The sequence below is a fragment of the Balaenoptera ricei genome, chromosome 9 (assembly GCF_028023285.1).
Source record: "Balaenoptera ricei isolate mBalRic1 chromosome 9, mBalRic1.hap2, whole genome shotgun sequence".
Lineage (NCBI taxonomy): Eukaryota > Metazoa > Chordata > Mammalia > Artiodactyla > Balaenopteridae > Balaenoptera > Balaenoptera ricei.
In genome coordinates, this window is record NC_082647.1 from 49,201,789 (window position 1) to 49,222,797 (window position 21,009).

Below are 21,009 nucleotides of genomic sequence, written 5' to 3' on the forward strand. Positions count from 1 at the left end.
GAGCCACAAATACCAAAAACAGAAAACACTTACTGTGAGTGGTAGATTCTTAGGAAACTAATTGTTCCTATTATGTCGTCCTTTATGGACGGTTACTATGATGTAGCAGTTATAAATCCATTACAGAAAGAGTATGTCCAGTGATGAAATGAAATTGAACTGTCAACAGAGAGCAAAATAACCCAAGACAGTTATTTTAATCTTGGAAGCATTTGAAAGCATATTTTTGCAAACATATGACATTATGCGCATCCTTGGGCATAGTGATGAAATAATCTACCATACTAGAAAGCAAGAAAAATGTAGGCTCTCTGAAGATAATCAAAATACATAATATCACTTGCTTTATTAGGTAACATGGCACATGTAACAGACATAAGGTATTTCTTTTCACCTCAGAGAGGGAAAACAAACAGTTTCAGGATGCCACTCTCAAATGATCTAGACTTTAACCAAATTTTCCTGAAAGCAAAAAATACAGAACCATTACTGATTAAATGCAGCAGGTGTAGATAGCATGGCTACCCCAGCACATTCTGAATTCTTCCCACCCCACCCACCTTAGGACAGTGGCACTTGTTGGCAGCACATATTTATGAATTAAAGGGATATTCTCTCCACACTTATTGGCGTAATAAATAGACCAACATACCTTACGAAGCATATAGTACAACCTCAAAGACTGACACTTAGTCAGCAAAACCCTTCTTTGCCTTTGGATTCACAATTCTACCTCGTTTAAATCTGTGTTTGTGATGGAGGTTAAATAGCAACAGCATTCAAGCCACCTTTGGAGCCACTCAGTGGCCTAGAACAATGGCTCCTATCCCTTCCTCACAGTCACCTAGGGAGATCTTAAAAGCATAAATTCCTGGCTCCAACCTCCAGAGATTCTGCTCTAGAGGAATGAAATGCAGCCCAGGCATCTGTATTCCCATCTTCCTAGTTGGCTTTCGGAAGCATTGAGAACTCCACATTCTCAAGGAGACTTAGTTGGTTATTGGGGGATCCATGGAGACTCTTCACCTCTTTCTTCTGGTAGAACTTCAAGTAAAACAGAGGCAGCTGCGTCCCTGGTTTCTGTCAGCTGGTGCTGAAGAGGAGTCCCTGCAAGGTCCCAAAGTGCCTTCGTAGTTGCATATTAGATAGATCTTCTTTAGGTTAATTCTTCAAAATTATTGATCCCTATTTGGTGCATGTGGGAACTAGAAAACTTAATTTCCCTTCTAGACGAAATAACTAATTTTACTTCAGGTTTAGACATGGCTCCTGGTTGCCCAAATAGAATAAGCACTCCGCCTGTGAGGTTTTGGAAAGTGGGGGGGGGGGGGGCGGGGGGGGTTGCTGATATTCTGAGGACTGCCTCAGGTTCCGAGATCACTGATGAATTCTGAGAAATTAGCAACTTCCAGAAACATCTATCAGTTCCAGACCAGTGCTTCTCAAACTAAACAAATACAAACCACGTAGGTCTGGAGTGGAGTCCGAGAGTCTCGGTTTCTGACACGGGTCCAGGCCATGCTGATGCCGCTGATCCTGAAGGCCCCTAGCAAGAGTCCCGCGATAAACCAGACCCCTGAGCTGTGTTGTTCTGGAGGGAATAAAATAACCATAAAAAAACCAACAGGAGTAACCTGACCTAGTCGGGGAAGTGATGGTAATTTCAGAGGGTGGGGGCAGGAATTGCTGAAACGGTCTGACTTACAGGGACCACGAGCCCTGGGGCTGAGAGAGGAGGTGCACAGGGCCCTGCTGGTCTCCCTCAAGGCGAGAAGTTGGGAGATGCTGTGCAGAAGCTCAGTGGGGATAATCAGGAGAGCTCGTCACAATCCAGAAAGCTAGTGCTAGGTGTGGCTCATCCACTGGGCTTCACCGAGTATTTTATGTACTAGTACCGTCATAATTTTGTATAAAGCCAATACCCACATACTCAATTCTGTTTGAAATAATATCTTCTTGTTTTACTTTGTCTTAAAACACTGCGCCCAACAGCTGTGTGTTTAAGCTCTGGCTCTGAAAGATTTTTCTAAAGCCTTTTTTTTTTTCTAAAACTCAGTGCCCCAAAAGTACCAAAGTGGATTCTCAAACACATCTCTCAAAGATCTGAGATGGAAGGACTGTTTTCTTGTAGGTCTTGTGATAGTTTTAAGGTGATAATGCAAAAAGGGGGAGGTGTCGCAGATTATCTCTTGAAATCCAAAATGAAATAATAGTCTCCTCATAGCTGGTTATCGATAGGTTCCCAAAAGGGTGTGGTTTGGAGAAACAGAAACTAGGCAAGAGGTTTCCTGTGGAGCCAAATGCTCCAAAATCTTTTTCTGCCCCTTGAAAGGACAGTGAGACCCCAAAATAGAAATGAAGCTCCCTGGGGCTGGCTGTACTCACTCTGCAGGGGTGCTAACTGCTGACATGTGTTTTTATAAATGTCGTTGCTAATGGAAACAGCTTCGGGCAAATGACAGCACCCCACCCAAGATTCTCGTGTGCACGATTTGGGGAAGAACGTGACTTTACCAAAAACCATAAATGAAATCCTGAGTCCGTATGTTTCAGGCAAATTCAAGGAACTATACTGTTGGCCTGAGACCAGGACTGTGAAATAAATAACAGGCATAATTAATTTTTAAGATGTGGTCATCATTATAAAAAGGAAAAATTGATAATAGCTCAAATCTGGCATCCACATACAAAACAGAGTCCACCACTTAAGTCACAGTTTGTTTGTCACATTACTTGATTTTTCAGTAGAAATGTGTCGACAGGCATATCCAAGCCAAATGGCAAATGGCTGGATACCCAGAAAATTAAGGGATTGGCCTGCAGGCAGGGAGAGGCCCGTTAAAACCTCACGCACTGTGGACTCTGCCTTTGGGCCACACTTTGTGTTGAACTGGACTCATGCGTAGGACAATTTGGAATGCAGAGGATACAAGTAGGACTCCAAGAGCACACTGGGCGCATGTCTTACATTCCTTATTACTAATGTGTTTGACAAGATTTAGTTCTCTTTGGAGTGTTCAGAGGGCAGTAAACGGTACCAGAGCATAGGGCTCTGCCCAGTGGGGCAATAACTTTTGTGGTAAACTTGTCTGTCGAGCAGCGGTCCCCAGCCTTTTTGGCACCAGGGACCGGTTTCATGGAAGACGATTTTTCCATGGACTGGGGCCGGGGTAGGAGGGATGGTTCAGGCGGTAATGCGAGCGACAGAGAGCGATGAGGAGCGACAGATGAAGCTTCGCTCGCTCGCCCACCGCTCACCTCCTGCTCTCCAGTTCTTAACAGCCACGGCTCTGTAGCAGTCCGCGGCCCGGGGGTTAGGGACCCCTGTTGTAGAGGATGTGTTTCCATAGTTCCTGCAAAACCTTATGTGGAATTTGAATGGATGTTTACGGACACACCGAGGAGGGAAGGGGTACAAAGTAATTTCCACATTAACATTGCATGATGTCTTAGGAATCAAAGGAAATGTGACAATCAGGAGACAGACTTAAGCCCAGGGAGGTTTTATTCCCAACCGAAATCGGGTTTACCTGGACTTTACAAGACAATGAGAGGCTTCGGGAAGTGGCAAACGGGGTCACCATGTTTCTCTGTGGAACATGTTAAGCCTCAGCTAATACCCTAGAGGAGGAGCTTTGTATGGCACCCCAAATGACAATTAGCTGCACTCATCAAAGAAAACGCAGGTGTGCTTACTTTATGGGGAACCCGCGAATGCTCAGGACAGGGGATGGCTGACTGGAGCACCATGGAAAGAAAATTAGCCAACACAGTGTTTATGAAACACTTGAGATCATATGTGAAGGAAGTAATGAAGTAGGCCCGAGGTGCTGGGCAAGAGGGAACACATATCAGAAGGAAATGATCGCATTCCTTTCTTGCATCTCCCCAGATCTGTCACCCAGAGACCCTCATCTGGGCCTCATTAGCCATCCGGCCGCGCAGCCTCTGGCGCAGTGAGGCCTGACACTGCTTTCCTTTCCCAGCGTTGTTTCCCACAGCCCCGAATCCTTCCTGCCAGCCAGCCTGGGTGTGGCCACGAGGGAGACGTCATCTGGCCCCTCACAGAACAGGGTGGATTCTCTGTCCTTCCCACATAGACCACATCGTCCAGATGTAGGGAACGTGAACATCTGTATTTTAATAGGGGTTCGCCTAGGCGGTACCTTCTAATCTGGGAAGATTCAGAGCCAGTTTTAAGGAAGTTGCTTCAGGTTGTGCTCGGAACTCCCTGCACGGCTCTGGGTTCCTGTCAGGTCAGCCTGGGAAGGGCAGGCAGGTAAGAAGGCAAGAAGGCGGCGATGTGGCCGAATTGAACAGTGATGGCATTTCTACTTGAAAAAGCGAGCCTCTCTGGAGTCATAAAAGCCAGGAGGGAGGAGGTTGGTGCCCCCAGGATTACCGGCTAAGGCTGCAAATGCTTGAGGTCATGTGATAAAACAGCAACTCCTCTCACTTCGCTCCCCAGCGCCCCTGCCCCCCTGAAAAGACTGAACGTGTGTATCAGACGTGGTCCCTGCCCTGCTCCTTTGTGGCTTGTCACTGCAGAGAGCCAAAAAGGCACATATTATTTATTGTTCCTTATAATGAAAGTGCCGCATAACGGTGTAGTGTAACATCCTAGGGCTGGTGTCAGCCTCTCCCATCCTTTCTACTAAAAGCCTTTGCTGAGATACATAAAATACAGCCAGGTTCCTCCAGTTTGGGGAGGTGGGGCGTTTGGCTCTCGACTCAGGCCTGGGCTCTGAAACCTGCCAGTTATGGGATGTTGGGCAAGTCACCTCACCTCTCTTACCCGATTTCCCAGTCCCCAAAGGGGAGCTGATAAGAGGCATATTGTGTGAATTAAACAAAGTAGAGCACTCCCCACAGGGACTGGCCCGGAATAAATGCTTAGTTCAATCGGTGCTGCTCCTTTTACTATTACCAGGGTAGGTTGCAAAGTGTTTGCCTCAGATAATCTTTGGGAGACACTCATCTTTGGTTTTGAATAGTTTAAGGCATTTTTCCCTATAAACAGGGGGCTGTACTAAATGATCTATAGGGGGGTAGCCACAGCTATTCTTTTTTAATTGACATATCTTTCACGTACAATATTATATTAGTTTCACATGTACAGGATAATGACATTGTATACATTGTGAAATGATCACCCCATAAGTCTATCATCATACAAAGTTACCACAATATTCTTGACTGTATTCCCCACACTGTATGTTACATCCCCATTATTCTTCTAAATTCTGACTGTGGTGAAGGAGGAAGACTAAATGACAGGTACATGTTAAGACATTGTGCAGGGCACATAGGGAGAGCTTCATAAATGTTACTTGTAGCTATTGTTATTATCTGTTATCTTGGTCACGGGAAGAAAAACAAGCAAACAGGAGACAGTAAACAGATATTCATTACCCACTATGTGATAGGACCATGCTAAGTGTTTCTATAATGTTACCTCTTAATCCTTACCCCAGCCCACAGTCAATGAGGTGGACGGTGTTGGCTCCATTTTTCAGTTGAAGTGATTTATGCCACGTCACAGCAAGTAAGTGACAGATCTGAGACTGAACTCAGACCTGATTCCAGACACCCTGAAAAACTGTAGAAAACAGTTGGGCAATTCTGTGCCTCCACCTCCCCAGCCCCGACTTTCCAGTAGCTTCCCTCCTGTGGGCCATGCTTAAGCTCGCATAAATTTAAAAAACAGCTAATTCTTCCTGCTGGACAGGCCATAAGTAAGATGCATCATAATTAGCTATGTCTGATGGACCTCCTGTTGTCCTAAGCTGTAACCCCTAATTGTATGGTAGTAGGGGTTTTGCTATGGCTAGTTGTATCATTTTGACAGTTTGCTAATAAAAGGTCACCACAGGTACAGAAGCCCTCTGATTTACATATGGCAAGTAAAAGGGCATTACGGGAAGTCAGCGTCTAAGGTAGGCCTGGGCATTTGTTCCTATTGACACCCATGCTGCGATTCCATAATTGACAAGAAATGCTGTTATTAAGCGGGTCTGTTGAGATAATTAGCACTCAGGGTTGCATTTTTAATCGGACTTGAGTCAGATAATTTATCACAGCAGTAGCAAGCTGTCAGGGTCACACAATAAATACTCATTAAGGCTGAATAAAGATTAACTGCAGGCTGAAAGAAAATTAGGCCAAGTAGTAACATTTGATTTCAGTATTTACAGTGCTCATTTGGACTTATATTGGCAAATAGATCAGATCCCCAAATCGAGCTCATTTATGAAGGAAGAAGAAAAGGGGTGCTCTGCTGAGATGCCTGAGCGGGAGTCTTTTTAAAGCTTGAAATTGTGTTCCTAATTGATTGCCAAAAATATTAATTTTGAAAGGCTCATTTGGCACGGGTGCTCTAGGAGCCTTGATATCCCTGCATTAATAAGATGACAACTCCAAACAGAGAAATCGTGCATCTTGAAGGCATGCCTAATTTGTTAGCATTAGTCAGATACTGCGCTTTTAATTTAATGCAACTCGCTTGTCTTTGATTCATACATGGGCATTTTATGGCACTTCAAGTTAATTAGAAACACCTACCATTAAAACATGCAACATCTTTAAAGGAAAAAGCAAGTCATTTCAGGCCACTATATTACCAGGCCAAGACATTTATGTACTTGCTGATAATTTACAGTATACTAAAGATAGGGAACCAAATGAGAACATTAGTATTTATGAATACAGTAAATTTTGTTGACAAAACCAGTGTAAAAGGTCAGATACAGAATCCACAGCAAATGTGCAGTTTGTTTATCAGACTGAGAGGCTTAAATTTTAATAGAAAATTAATTTCAAGGGCTGCTGCATTGGTGTAAAACTCTCCTGAAGACTCAAGACCCAGGCAGCCTCTGCCAGAGCCCATCCCCCATCCGAGGGCCAGCGGCCAGTGGCCGCCCTGGACCATCGTTGGCATCTCAGTGCTGCCGTCAGACTTGAGGGATTTCAGCCAAATCACCGCCGTCATCAAAGAGCTTAGGTTAAGAGCCTAGCTGTGCTTGCGGTCGTTCTCTGCAGAAGGATGTAGGTAGACACCTAATACAGGGCTGCTGGGGATGGGTGTGCTGTGTATTGGAAACGCAAGTTGTAGAAACAGTGAATTAGACTGAGGCAGGGGACTCTGGGGTGGGTCCAGGTCACAGAAAGGGCTCATAAGAGAGTGAGGGGACCAGGCTGAGGGTATTTTCCATGTCCAGAGGTCAGGAGCGGCAAGGGGGAGGCTGACCCTGAGGGGAGTGAGGGGAAGCGAGCCCTGTGGAAGGCGTGAGGGCGTTTGGTAGCCGCAGCAGAAAGGTGTTGCCTTATTCCCAGCCTTTTCAAGGAACTTACCAAATATAAACTCTCAAGCGGACCTTGTGTTCAGGGTTCATTTCGAACAGCACGAAGAGGGCAGGCACAACACTCTCAGGACCGGTGCTTCGAGCAGGTGAGAGCACAGGAGGACAGGTGGGCAGGAGGCAGCCTTTCTTCTTCCCAGGAGACTGGGAGCTGCTGGGTGCCGTCGCACTGGGGGTCCTGCCCACACCTGCAGTTGGAACCCCCCCATCAGCCTTAGTGCTAGTCCTCAGAACCCTCCTCATTGGCCATGGGGGCCACATAACAGGCTTTCAACCTTAGCTAGAAAGTGCAGGGGTTAATTGGGGCCATATAGGAAAACAGAGCCCCCAGTTCCAACTTATTCATCTTAATAAACGTAGTGTGTAGACCTTGTGATGGGAACCCAGGGGTGAAAACAGATCTGAATCCTCAGAGTTTCTCATGAAGTTGGGAGCCCGGCCAATGAGTAAGTAACTGTAAACCCAGGCAGCTCTGGTGAGTGCCAAATGTAAAAAAACACATCAGGGTGGCTGGTGGCGTTTAGCCTGTGGCCTTACACGCAGGATCATCCCACTTTAAAAGGCCACCTTTATTTCTTGCCTGAAGCTGCTCAGGGCTGAAATTGCCTTAAGAGGGAGGAGGAAATAAGCCCAAGGCTGTGGTTACCTGGCTGGCAGGACAGGGCACAGGGCCGTCTACTCCAGGGATGCACGGTTCATCCCCTGCTCTCTGGGTCCAGGGGCCCCCTAAGCCTGGCTTTGTGCTCTCAGCGTGCTGGAGCTAAGGCAAGACCTGGGAGATGCACCCTGGAAAGTAGGTGAAGCTTTCCCCCCTTCTAGGCTGTTCCTCAGCCCGGTTCTCAGCCCTTCCCCATCCCCGGAGCTATTACGTCCACCTATTTTGGCTTAGCTCCCTGTCAGCTCGTCTTGGCTAAGCAGAAAACTGATAACTAAAGGGTATTCTTCCTCCCAGGAATCTTAGTATTTTAAGCAGTGAATTCCTGATAACCAAATAGCTGCTGAGGCCCCAGGTCATGAATCTCTAAGTGTCGCATTTCATTAGTGTATTTTGGAGTGGAAAGGTCTGCTCTGTGCTCCTCCAGCCGCATTGCATGGCCAGCTGCTACCTGGCTGTGAATCACTAGGGGTGTTTGAGGGACAAGGCCCAAGCATCTGGGTTCCAGCTAAACAGTGATGGAGGCGAAAGAGGCGGAATCCCGTTACAAAAACAAGAATGAGAAACGCTCCCCACAAAGGGGCAGAAATCGGTATTTTCAGGTCTTTAAAAAAGAATCATTAAAAGCAACCACACAACTATTAATAATAATGGCTACTATTGATTGAACACTTATTGCTAGGCACTGCTCAGAGCACTCTGCGTTATATTAATTCGTTTAATCCTCATTTCTGTATAATCCCCATTTCAGAGATGAGGTATCTGAGGCCCAGAGATCATAAGTAACTTACCCAAGGCTGTAGCACCAGTGAGGGGTGAAGCTGAGGTTAGTATGTGCTGGACCTCCATGAAAATTGCTGCAGAGGAAAGAGCTACTGAACCAGATGAAAGGGCCAGGACAGAGAAACGCGTTTTCAGAGGATTTTAACATAAACACAGACGCTTTGGGTTTTTGTTTTTGTTTTTATTTTAGGGAAGAGTTAATGTTGAAAAGTTAGGACAAAACAAGCCATGTTCCTATGCACAGTATAACCTAAACTTCCTAAAGAGAAAAAGACATAAAATAGCAACATTCACTTGAAGATGCATGTGGCCATTCCAGAGGATAATGATGAAACTTGGAAAAGCTTTCTTAAATATCTAGAGACTAGGTCAGGCTGTGAACCTGCTAAGAATTTGGCAGTGAAAGTGTTGTTTGTGATGGAAAAAAACCTGAAAATAACCAAAATGCTCTTCAGTTTGAGATTGGTTCAATAAATTGAGTGTATCCATCCTGTTTAAAACCATGAGGTACATCCACATGTACTGACCTAAAAGATGTCCAAGATGTATTGCTGAGTTTAAAAAGGGGGGGGGGGGAGCAATTTGCAAAGTGCTACAATCTTTTATATATATTTTTAAAGTTGGTAAAGAAAACACACAGAAAAATGCAATCTGGAGTATTCCCCTGCAACTGACAGTGGTTGGGATGGGACTGTAAGAACTTTTCCTCTTTACATTATAGATAATTCTGTAATGTTTGGATCTTTATGTCAAGATATGTTGCCTTTGAATTCCAAAGAAATAAAGAGATAAAGAACAAGTTTTAATGGACAGTCCTATGCAGTGAGGTATATGAGATTTCCTAATGGGATATAAACCTTTTTCATGGCATATAGATTCTATTGTTATATATCCATAAAAATGAGAGCACTTATTGCTTAACTTTTTTCTTATTTGTAAGCAGTAAGCCTAGTGATTTTTGAGGGTTTTCAGGTCAGTAATTTATTTTCCAGTTAGCCCATATGCTCTTGAAAGAGAAGGATCCTGTTTTGGTTACCTCTGAGCAAACCAGAGTAATAGTACATAATGGAAGCATCCTAAAGGCAGAAGTTCAACAACCAAAAAATAGCCACTGCCTTTTACAGAGTAACTACTATGCACCTCATTTAATCCTCATAACAGCCTGACAGGATGGGTGTTATATTGGTCCCTGTTTTTTAGTTAAGGATACTTGGCAGATGTAGGATAAGCAATGTGCACAGAGCCAGTAAGTGGTGAAGTGGAGTATCAAACCTTGTCTGTGAGTTACTTTTCTGGAGTCCTTGTTAACCATTAAGCTTAACTGCTTCTCTGTGGAATAAATGACTTGGGTATACAAGAGCTTTCTTCCTAATGCCCAAATCTATTTGCTCTCTAAGTGGTATACCCAGAAAGTCCAGTTGGCAAGGCTTCAAGAACTCTAGTTGACACCAAGCAGTTTAAGTGCACAGAGACACCCTAGCAGTGTTGGTAAAGCCCCATGTGAAGACTTAGGAATGAGTGAAATGCTCATCTGGGGAAACAAATGAAGCAAAACTAAACGTTGGAACAGTGAAGGCTAAACGTTGGAACAGTGAAGGCTAAACGTTGGAACAGTGAAGCCGGGCATCTATTTAACTTGCTGTGTAATGGGATCCTTGTACTTGGAGTTACCAAGCATGTCCGTGATTTCAAGTAGGTGCTGTGATTAAAGCAGGAAGTGGTATGAAAGTATGTTTAGCTGAAGTTTGCAGTTCATTCTGGAGGGGATAATAAACAGGGAATCTTTGACAACAGCAAATAAATCAGAACATGTAAATAGAAAGGCTGGCCTTATGAGCCATTTTATGCCATCGACAGGCAGGATAGGCAATCAGGGTAGATGTGGGAGAGCACTGTCATCTTTCCTACCATCATCTGTGACCAGAATCGAGGTAGAAATAAACAAGTGGGCAAAATAAAGCTGCAAGCCTACACACTCTTTCAGGAATACTTCATACCTGAGTTTGTGCATTGGATATAAACCAAAAGGTGTGTCCTGAGCTGGCTTTAGAGAGAATGCCTAAATGTGCAAATAAAAAATAAGGGATTGTTGAGTAGCAGTAACTCCACGTTTTCACTGTAGCAGTTAGACCACGTGCACTGATAAGCCATATTCTCCATAATGGAACGCTTTCTTCACTGCACTCACAAAGAAATTCAACCAATGGAAATGAAGCATGTTGGTACAGACATGAGTGAGAGGTAGGCAGATTATGGGTTGAGCTGGCAGCTGTGGAGGCGTGTTGCAGAGACCATGCTAAAGGAAGTAGTTGAAACAGGCTGTACTCTTTGTTTGCGTCATCCAAGAAAACATGTCCTCTTGGCAAGCCTGTGTTTTTTCTCACTTGGTTTTCCTTCCAAGCTCTGCCTAACCTCTTGTTCTTTTTGGGTCATCTCTCTTTCCCCTAAAGTAAAAGGAAAGAAAAAACTGGTATTTTTCTTTAATGACTTTTGTAGGAAAAACAAATGACTAATGAGGGTTGAAGCTTGAACAATCGTGTTTCTATGTACAGATGTTTTCATTTTGAATTTCCCAGGGAGGTGATGTGAAAGGAGTGTGCGTGGAACCCAGGGCTGGGCCAGACAGGCGAGGCACTGAGAGTGGCACCTCCTTAAATGTTGTGCCTCACCCTCGTCCCAGGCCTACGGGGAGTCGGGCAGCCCAGGTTCTAGCCCCACTTCTGCTGCTGACAGCAGTGGGATCGCACCAACTGGTAATTGTGTCCTCCCCTGTAATGTGGTAGCAGGGGCTTGGAAACTACAGGATAACAAAGGCCATGGGGATTTTACTTTTTTATATAAATAATACCTTCCATTTTGCCGGTTGAGTGGCAGTTGAAAACTCCGAATCTTTATTTATTTATTTATTTATTTTTGGCTGTGTTGGGTCTTTGTTGCTGCTCGTGGGCTTTCTCTAGTTGTGGCGAGCGGGGGCCACTCCCTGTTGTGGTGCGCGGGCTTCTCATTGTCGTGGCTTCTCTTGTTGCGGAGCACGGGCTCTAGGCGCACAGGCTTCAGTAGTTGTGGCACGTGGGCTCAGCAGTTGTGGCTCACGGGCTCTGGAGCTCAGGCTCAGTAGTTGTGGCGCAAGGGCTCAGTTGCTCCGTGGCATGTGGGATCTTCCCGGGCCAGGGCTCAAACCCGTGTCCCTTGCATTGGCAGGCAGATTCTTAACCACTGTGCCACCAGGGAAGCCTGAAAACTCCGAGTCTTTTTAACGGCTTCATTGAGATATAATTCACATACCATATATTTCACCTCTGTAAATTATATCAGTGGTTTTAATTTATTCAGAGGATTGTGACCGTGACCACATCTAATTTTATAATATTTTCATCACCCTTAAAAGAAACCACATACACATTCATTTTTACTCCATTCACCCGCTTTCCCAGCCCAAGGCAACCTCTAATCTATTTTCTGTCTCTAGATTTATGTATTCTGGGAATTGCATATAAATGGAGTCATATTATGTAGCCTTTTGTGTCTGGCTGCTTTCACTTAGCATGATGTTTTCAAGGTTTACCCATGTTATAGTATGTATCAGTACTTTGTTTTTATTGCCAAATAATGTTCCAGTGTATGGATATATACCATACTTTGTTTATCCATTCATCAGTTGAGGTACAGTGGCATTTTGAGGATCTTCCAAACTGTTTTCCAAAGCAGCTCCACCATTTTACATTCCCACCAGTAATGTATGAAGATTCCAATTTCTCTACATCCTCAGCAACACTTATTATTTGTCTGTCTGGTTATGGCCATTCTAGTGGGTGTGAACTGGAATCTCATTGCGGTTTTGATTCGCAGCTCCCTAATGACAAATGATGTTGGGCATTTTTTCAAATGCTTATTGCCCATTTGTATGTCTTCTTTGGAGAAATGTCTATTCACATCCTTTGCCCATTTTGAAAATTGAGTTATTTATCTTTTTATCGTTGAGCTGTGAGAGTTCTTCATGTATTCTAGATACAAGTCCTTTATCAGATATACGATTTGCAGATGTTTTCTCCCATTCTGTGGGTTGTCTTTTCACTCTTCTGATGGCGCTGTTTGCAACACAAAAGTTTTTAGCTTTAATGAAGTCAACTTATCTATTTTTCCTTTTGTCACATGTGCTTTTGTGTCATATGTAAGGAATCATTGCCTAACCCAAGGTCAGGCGGATTTCCTCCTGTTTTCTTCTAAGAGTTTTATAATTTTAGCTCTTATATTTAGTTGTATCATCCACTTGAATTAATTCAACCAAGTTTTAAATTTTACAAAATGATCTTTTCTGTGGATTGCATTGGTTTTGTCCAGTTTTTCAGATGGGATGTAGAGCCAGAATATAACTTCTCCAGAGATTACCCCACAATGTACCATCTGTCAAACTGCATTTATCATAGCAATCTTATACATTGTACCTTCAAGCAAAATAAAAAGTCCTTACTGCTTATCCAAACTTTGTTTAGTTTTTATTGCAGTTAAATGCCCTTTAGGTGGTGCTATTGCATTTCTTCTTTTTTCTTTCTTTTTGGCTTTGAAAATAAGAGGATTTACTTTCTACTTTGGTATGCCACATAATTTACTTGAAGAAAACATTACACCAAAGTAGAAGACTAAAATATTGCACTTAGATGACATTAACCTGATATTCCTTTTCTATCTGAAATTCTTAAAAACATTGCCCAGTGAATATACTTCTCCAACATGGTTACTTTGAATGCCCTGACTGTCAAATGAGCATGCTGGCTTCTGAGAACGGGGAATGCAACTGGTTAAGATCTCCATGTGGAATCAATGACTGTTTCCAGCTCTTTCAACTTCCATGTGGCTAATTAAAAAGTAAAACTTTCAAGTGGTTGACTTCCTAAAGAGAAATGCATTCTTCATATTGGCTGTTTGCAAAATGCCTCTTCTGTTAAAGAACCTGTGTACAATTTTTACATCTCATTTCCTGGATTATCTTCCCTGTGCCAACTCACAGTGTGGGACATTAGGAAACGGTATACCTTTTTTTTTAACCACTTAAAAAAATTCCCAGGAAGGTTTTTTTCCACTTCAACTGCCTTCCCATTATGTTCTGCAATCTGCCAAGCGTGCCAGAACTCAGCAGGTAGCCCACATGGTATGCGTGTCTGTGTGAGAAAGCTCCCCTGATGTGGACAAGATGTTGGTTGTAAAACGAAGCCAACATCTTGTCCACAAGTGTGGAAAAATACAGTATATCCGCAAGCACCCAAGTCATAAAGAATATTTAGTTAAATACAGCTTGCTAGAATGACTCTATTATTGGAAATGTGATTCAGGGAGAAAAACTTCTAAATCTAGGGAGGAAAATCTGCAGCCAGACTACTTGTTTTCCTTTGTACCTTTTCCTAAACACGAAACATCATAATATTCATGGTTTTTTGTTTTTTTTTTTAATAAGCTGGAGAGTCCCAACGGAGGATCCGGCAGAGATTTGACTGTAGATTATTTCTTACTGCAGAAGCAGCTCTGCTGGTTTTCTGGAGTTTGAATTTCAGTCGGTTCTTACCTTCTTAGTGCTTGAAGTGTCATTTTGGAAAAACATCTGTTTAGTAGTTATCAGTCAGCTAATGATTGTTTCTTATTTTCGCCTTCTCTGACGAAATTCAAAATTATTATGTGCATCGCTTGTCTACTTAGACTATGGATTTAATGTTATCTTTATTATACCCTCAACCACTGCTTCCAAGACAGTATAAAAAGTATTTGATCTTCTTTGGCCTACTGTTACCAGGAAGATTTTGAGCCGTGTGTAAAAGACAAATCACATGAGTGAGGATTTGAGTATGTTTACTAAAAACAAACAATGAAATTTCAAAAATGGAAGTGTTTGAAGGGAGCATTTAATACCCTTGCTCTATTTATATATGCCTTGAATTATATTCTGTTTGTATGTATTTTTCTCATCCATTGGACTGTAAACTACTTGAGGTGAGAGACTCAAATTTGTTTTACTGTCTAACCTGCGATTACCACAGAGCTGGCCCCAAGTAAGTACTCAGTGTTTGTGGAATTGAATTCTACTGAGCTCCTGGAGCAGAAGCTATAGCCAAAAACAAGCACCAAGAAAAGATTGTGATGCCTTTTCTTTTAGTATATTACTTAGGAGCTTACGTAATTTTCATTGTATATTCTTTTTCAGACTCAGGGTCTTCTTGGGAATTAGAGCAGACAGTTGCCACCACTTAGTCAAAATTAAGGTGTGATGTGAGGGAAGGAAGGTGGGGTTTTGAGGGATGGAGATGGTCTTTTTTAAAAGGTGATAATTTGGTCTCTGCTTTTGTGTTCCTGTGTTTCACCAAGTTAAAATGGAAGTGTGGGTTTGTCTTGGCCCATACCATGCCTTGGATTTTTTCTGTGCCTGTGAATCCTCTTGCTGGCCATTCCCCATGGTCAGGACTAGGAGGAGCTCTTCATTAGCACATGGGAACGTGGCTGTGTGAGAAGGCTTTGAATAGCATAACCATAGAAGGCTAACACAGTCAAAAATACCACCTTCTATTTTATGTACCTCCAGTGTAGCGGTAGCTCCTGATTTACAAATGGGTTGGATTCCAGATGTTCATTTAGAAATCAATTGCTTAGAAAATAATGCACTTTCCATAGAAACAATGTTATACACGGTGACCAGGGTCCCACGTTAGCCCACAAAAGCTCATCTAACCATAACGTAGCCAGAAATTTATTATGTGTGATAAACCAATGCAGAAAACCATATTAATGAGTAAATGGGGACTTGAGTATAAGTAGTTTATGTTGAATGTTGCTGATGGTCTAAAGAGATTTTAATTAGAGAGGGAAGTAAATGGAAATGTTTGTGGGGAATTGTAAAATAAACTCTAGGAAAAGTAAGGAAAAGAACAAGGAGAGAGATTCCGAAGAGTCCAAACTAGGAAGCAAGAGGAAACAAGAGAAAAGGAGTAAACAAAGATATAAATCTAAGCATTAAAAAAAATAATAAAAGACTCTCCCCAGAGAAGTCATCTGAGCTGTGAAGAATGAGACAATACAGGGAAGATTTCTAATCATCCCCCGGTGATGAGTGGATAAAGGCATTTCTTCTGAAGATTCCAAAGGCCCCGCAGTGTTCATTTATTCTTGCACCAGAATGGGTGTGGGAGGTTTTTAAAGGTTTCTATCTGTGAAGAATATAGTATTATGAACTTAGAAAAAATCATTCTGCCGAAAGATATGGCATTTCTCTTTCTTTGGTTGGTACTCAGTCACTTTAGAATTGATCCCATTTGTAGTAGGAGGAAGTGTGGCTTCATGGGTTTTGGAGTCAGAAACAGGCCCAGGTTTGAATCCCAGATCATTATATAGGACCTGGGTCACTGTGGGCATCTTGACATCTCTGAGCCCACTTTCCATTGTTTGAGAATAGAAATAATAATACCCCCATCACAGGGTTGTGGAGTATGTCCGTCTTGGTAACATTCGTAGAAGGGCCTGTGTGGTGAGATGCCTGGTGAGTGACAGCTGTCGTTACCAGATCTTACAGATCAGGTTTGCACGTCACTGGCTCAGCCTGTTCATATTTATCCAGAATATCCAAAACACCATCAGCATAAAGAAGAATAAAAAATTTGTAATGTTGGTTCATATGTAAACTACAAAGCTAGAAGAAAAGAATCTTGTAGCCTAACAGAACCACAGTGAAATGGTTCTAAAATCACTCAGCTTTTAGTTTTGCAGGAGAGTGGGTGAGGAGACTTGTTAAATATATCATTACTATCTTCATTTTCACATCTTGAAAGACTTCGTTTTTCATCTTTGGTCTTGATTTAGCTCTAGCTGTAGCTATTTAAAGAAAAGATGAGTTTGCAGTAAATGGATACCCATTAAAATGGTTTGGGATAAACCATGTGTGACTAAAACCTTCATTTTTAAAGTTCTTTTTTTTTAAAGTCTGTATTTCATGTTGGGAATCATGAGTTTCATTTAGCGTTTCAGGCTGCATTCGAAGATGAATAAGAACATAACCCACGCCCTCTCTCCCACCTGCACCTGTGTTACAGATGATGGTATCTGTGATTTTACATAGCAATAACCACCTTAAAGTACGTTATTATGTGGCCTATCAAATACCAGTGTTTTTTGGGAAGTCTTTGGCGGACCAGTGGTTAGGACTCCATGCTTTCACTGCTGAGGGCGTGGGTTCGATCCCTGGTCGGGGAACTAAGATCCCACAAGCTGTGCAGCGCAGCAAAAAAAAGAGAAAAAAAATACCAGTGTTTTCCTTAACTGTGACTGGCCATCAATCCAAGATTATGCTACTACAAATAGCATTCTAATTATCCATGGACTGACACAACCTGTGCATCATTTTATCCGGGATGGGACTTGAGAACAATTGGGGAAAATGCCTCAGGTAACTAACTGTCTGGTCCCCTCCAACTCCAAATGTCCTTCCAAACCTTGGGTTTCTCTTTTGCTTCCTTTCTCACTCTTCATACCCAGGTATCTTTTCTCTGTCCTTGCCCCCTTTTCCCTAGACTTATCACTCCCTTACCCGCTTCTTAGAAAGTCACCAGAGCCCATACTTTTTGTGCATCAGATGAGTTTCTACTCAGGACTCAGCCTGTGATGACTCAGGGAGAATTCTTCCCAAGCACATCCAGGCAAGTCACCCAAACCTGATTTTCACCATCATGTGCAAACATACATACGTGGTACAGGAGTATCCCAAATCTGTTCTTGCCCCACAAGCAGAGTTTACTCTCATAAGTATGGTAGTCATGTGTTTTTCTTTTTTTTAGACTACGCATTTTAAAGAATGACTTTATAATTTAATAGTTTTTTTCCTCTACACCAGAGACAAGCAAACTTAAAGCTTGTAAGCTATATCTGGCCCGCCCCCTGCTTTTGTAAATAAAGTTTTATTGGAACGCAGCCACGACCACTCATTTACAAATCCTCTATGGCTGGTCTTACACCATCACAGCAGAGTTAAGTACTTAACAACAGAGACCATTTGGCCCACAAAGCCTAAAACATTTACTGTCTTGCCCTTTATAGAAAAAGCTTGCAGACCCATGTCCTATAAGTAAGCTCATTGTAGATGGCCGTCCAGAAGACAAAGATTTAGTGCTGCACTGAGAAATTCTCCTTTGCCACAACCTACCCAAGGAACAGTAGACAAAGTTGTTTAATCCCCTTAGGTCTGGTTTCACATTCGGTAAAGATGTGATTGTTAACACCGGCTTTGTTTTTCCGAGAACAAAGTGATAGACTTCAGATTACTCTTCATGTGTATTTGAGGATCTGGTGTTGGATGTCAGGCCACTGCCCTGGTTATGACTCTGTTCGTATTTAGCGTATACTTTCCTCAACACTTCACATTTCCCTGTTTTTTTTTTTTTAATTTGTTTTCAATTTGTAGGAGAAAATTAGATGGACTTTTTGTATTAAGTGGTAAGATATAAACATTTTCTTAAAAAAATAAATATAGGACAGAGAGTTTATGAACCTTTTCTTGGTGATAGAGCAACTGTCTACAATATTGAATTCTTACGAACGCATCTGAAGAAAAAGACTGAATCATTTCTTTTTTCATGAAGAAAAGTTTGACCTTTTCTTTTTCCTTAAATATATTTCAAACCCAATAGAATTATCAAAAAGTGAACATATATATGTTGTATTGACATTTTTGTATCACTGCGAGAGTGCCTTATTCCACTAACGTCAGTGTGACCACTGAGATGTGTTCTTGGGAGAAATGGAGGACAAGGCTGGAATGTTCCAGAGGCTGTCCAGGAGAACAAATGTCAGGCTTGCAATAACATTTCCTCATGTTGTTCTTCCTTGTAGTCATTTCTTTATTATTTTCATATATGATACATTTTAGTATTGTATTAACTTTGTACTGATCAAAAAGTAATACATGTTTATTATGGAAAATGCAAAAAATACGGAAAAAAGCACATAGAAGGAAAATTTTCTATAATCTCACCACCCTGAGATAACCACTGTTGATATTTTAACGTATATCTTTTCAGGCTTTCTTTCATATATAGTATGAATTTTAAAAAATTACTATTATGGGGAATTCCCTGGCAGTCCAGTAGTTAGGACATCACGCTTTCACTGCCGAGGGCCAGGAGAGCCCGGGTTCAATCCCTGGCCAGGGAACTAAGATCCCACAAGCCGCTCGGTGTGGCCAAAAAAAAAAAAGTTACTATTATGCTTTCTTAGGAACAGTAATAATACTGCCATTTATTTTTTGACTATTTGGTTTGACTATGCACTTTGCTGACAGCTTTGCACGCGAGATCTCATTTAATCCTTACCGTGTCCCTCTGGTGTGCAGGTATTATAAACCTCATTTTGAGAGACTGAGACGCAAGAGGTTAAATCATTTGCCCAAGGTCACACAGCCCACGCCTAAACTCTCTCTTGGACACTGTACTCTCTGCCTGTAAACTTCTGCTTAAAGTCAATAAGCCAGGGTTTGAAACTGGCAAGCTAAGGAACTTCTTTGTGGTTAATGTCCTATTTAGTCAAAGCAGTTCTTCTGTAGTGCCCCCTGTAGTGAGTGTTTTCACTGAAGATTCCAGAATGACCCTCACTTCCTGCTGCGAGCCTGGATCTCCGCCACGTGGCTTCAGAGACACTCCCTGGCTCTTGGGCCACTGGAGTTTTCGGGGTGGCTGCCACTTCTGCTCCCGCCCCCTGCTGGCCAAAGCACACAATGTGCTGGTCATCCCACAGACCACCGGGCAGTGCCTGGCTGGCCCGCTGGAGCCACCTGACCCTAAATCACAGAGAAATATTTGAAGCACTAAATAAATTATAAAACAGAATGTAGCAGCTCCGTTAAAGGAGTCAGCTTCTGGAAGACTACTTTATTTGTAAGCTTTGAAGAAGAGTCCAGAGGGAGAAGTTGCTTAGAATACTTTCGGTTGCAAGAAAACTGAGCTGCCAGTTGAAATCAAATCTTGAACTCCCCCCACCCTCGCCCATTCTTGGATTTAGGGCCTTCAGGTCAGCCCTGTCCCCGCCCTCCTGTTGCTAACTGCCACGTGCCCTGTGGAAAGGCTGCGGCTCAAAGATGGTTAAGAAAGTAGTTGTGCTATACTAGGGAGGGCGCTAGCAAAGAGCAAAGGAAAGAATTAGTGTACTTTAGAGCATACTAAATTAGAACTTCACAAAAGCAAGCTTTTACCAATTCTGTTTTCTTCTGTGTTAAAAGGTAAATCGAAAATGAACTGCGACGTTCTTTAGTGGGAGTCATAAAAGTCCTTGCCTGCAACTGGCTTTCCATTAGGAAACCTAATAAAAATTTGTTAATGCATTGTGATTCAAAATTACTATGAAAGTTAAGAATAATAAAGCAGAACCTAAATAAAGTGCTCTTAACTGTGTTTATATCTGCATTAGGCTTAAGCTGTGCTGGCAATTACGTGTTTTTACTTTTCGTTGTTCAACAGTTTCAAATGTACCAGAAAATGCTGGCCAAAGACTGTTGCCTAACTAAAACCAGATAGGTCCAGACTTCCAAAAGCTATGAGAAGAAGATAAATCCCTCTGTTCAAAATAATCTGTACATTTTAAGTATAGCAATCACATATACCATTTGACACAATTTGGTACAAGTCTGTGTTTTCAGTAAATATATGATTAAATAAATAAAAATGAACTATTTTGATAATGTTGACACAAAGTTATATGACCTCATGTTGAGTGTGAGACTCGCAGATGCAATTATTATTTCATTTTATCAATTACATGTAATGTGAGACATTTTTGTTGTAGGGTCCCTAAAAATTGATTCTGGGGAAGAAACTCTTACTTTCAGAACTGGTTCTGACCTTCTTGTAGAATACTAATTAGCATTTGGAGTGACTTAAAAGGTGCTGAGGACCCCTACCCAAAGAGTGTTTCCAAAGGCTGGCATTATGAATTATGCCCCTTTTGTAACTTTTCTCCATAGTTCTTTTTTAAAGTGCAGATACTATTCTGAGAGAGTTATTCCGACAGAAATAGGGATTGATGACTCTCTGTAAGACACCATGGTCCCTGCCCTCATTGGGCTTATGATTTACAGGTGTCCCCCACTTTTTGAGAGTTTGCTTTACACCACTTCGCTTTTATTAAAGACCTACATTAGTACCTGTGTTCACTAACCAAAAGAGATCTGAAGAGGATTTTTTTCACTTTTAC

General features: G+C 42.3%; 1 protein-coding gene across 1 annotated transcript in view; it reads left to right on the top strand.

Moving 5' to 3' along the window:
- JAZF1 (JAZF zinc finger 1) overlaps window positions 1-21,009 on the top strand; it is a 343,427-nt gene that overhangs the window by 229,867 nt on the left and 92,551 nt on the right. The window lies entirely within an intron of this gene.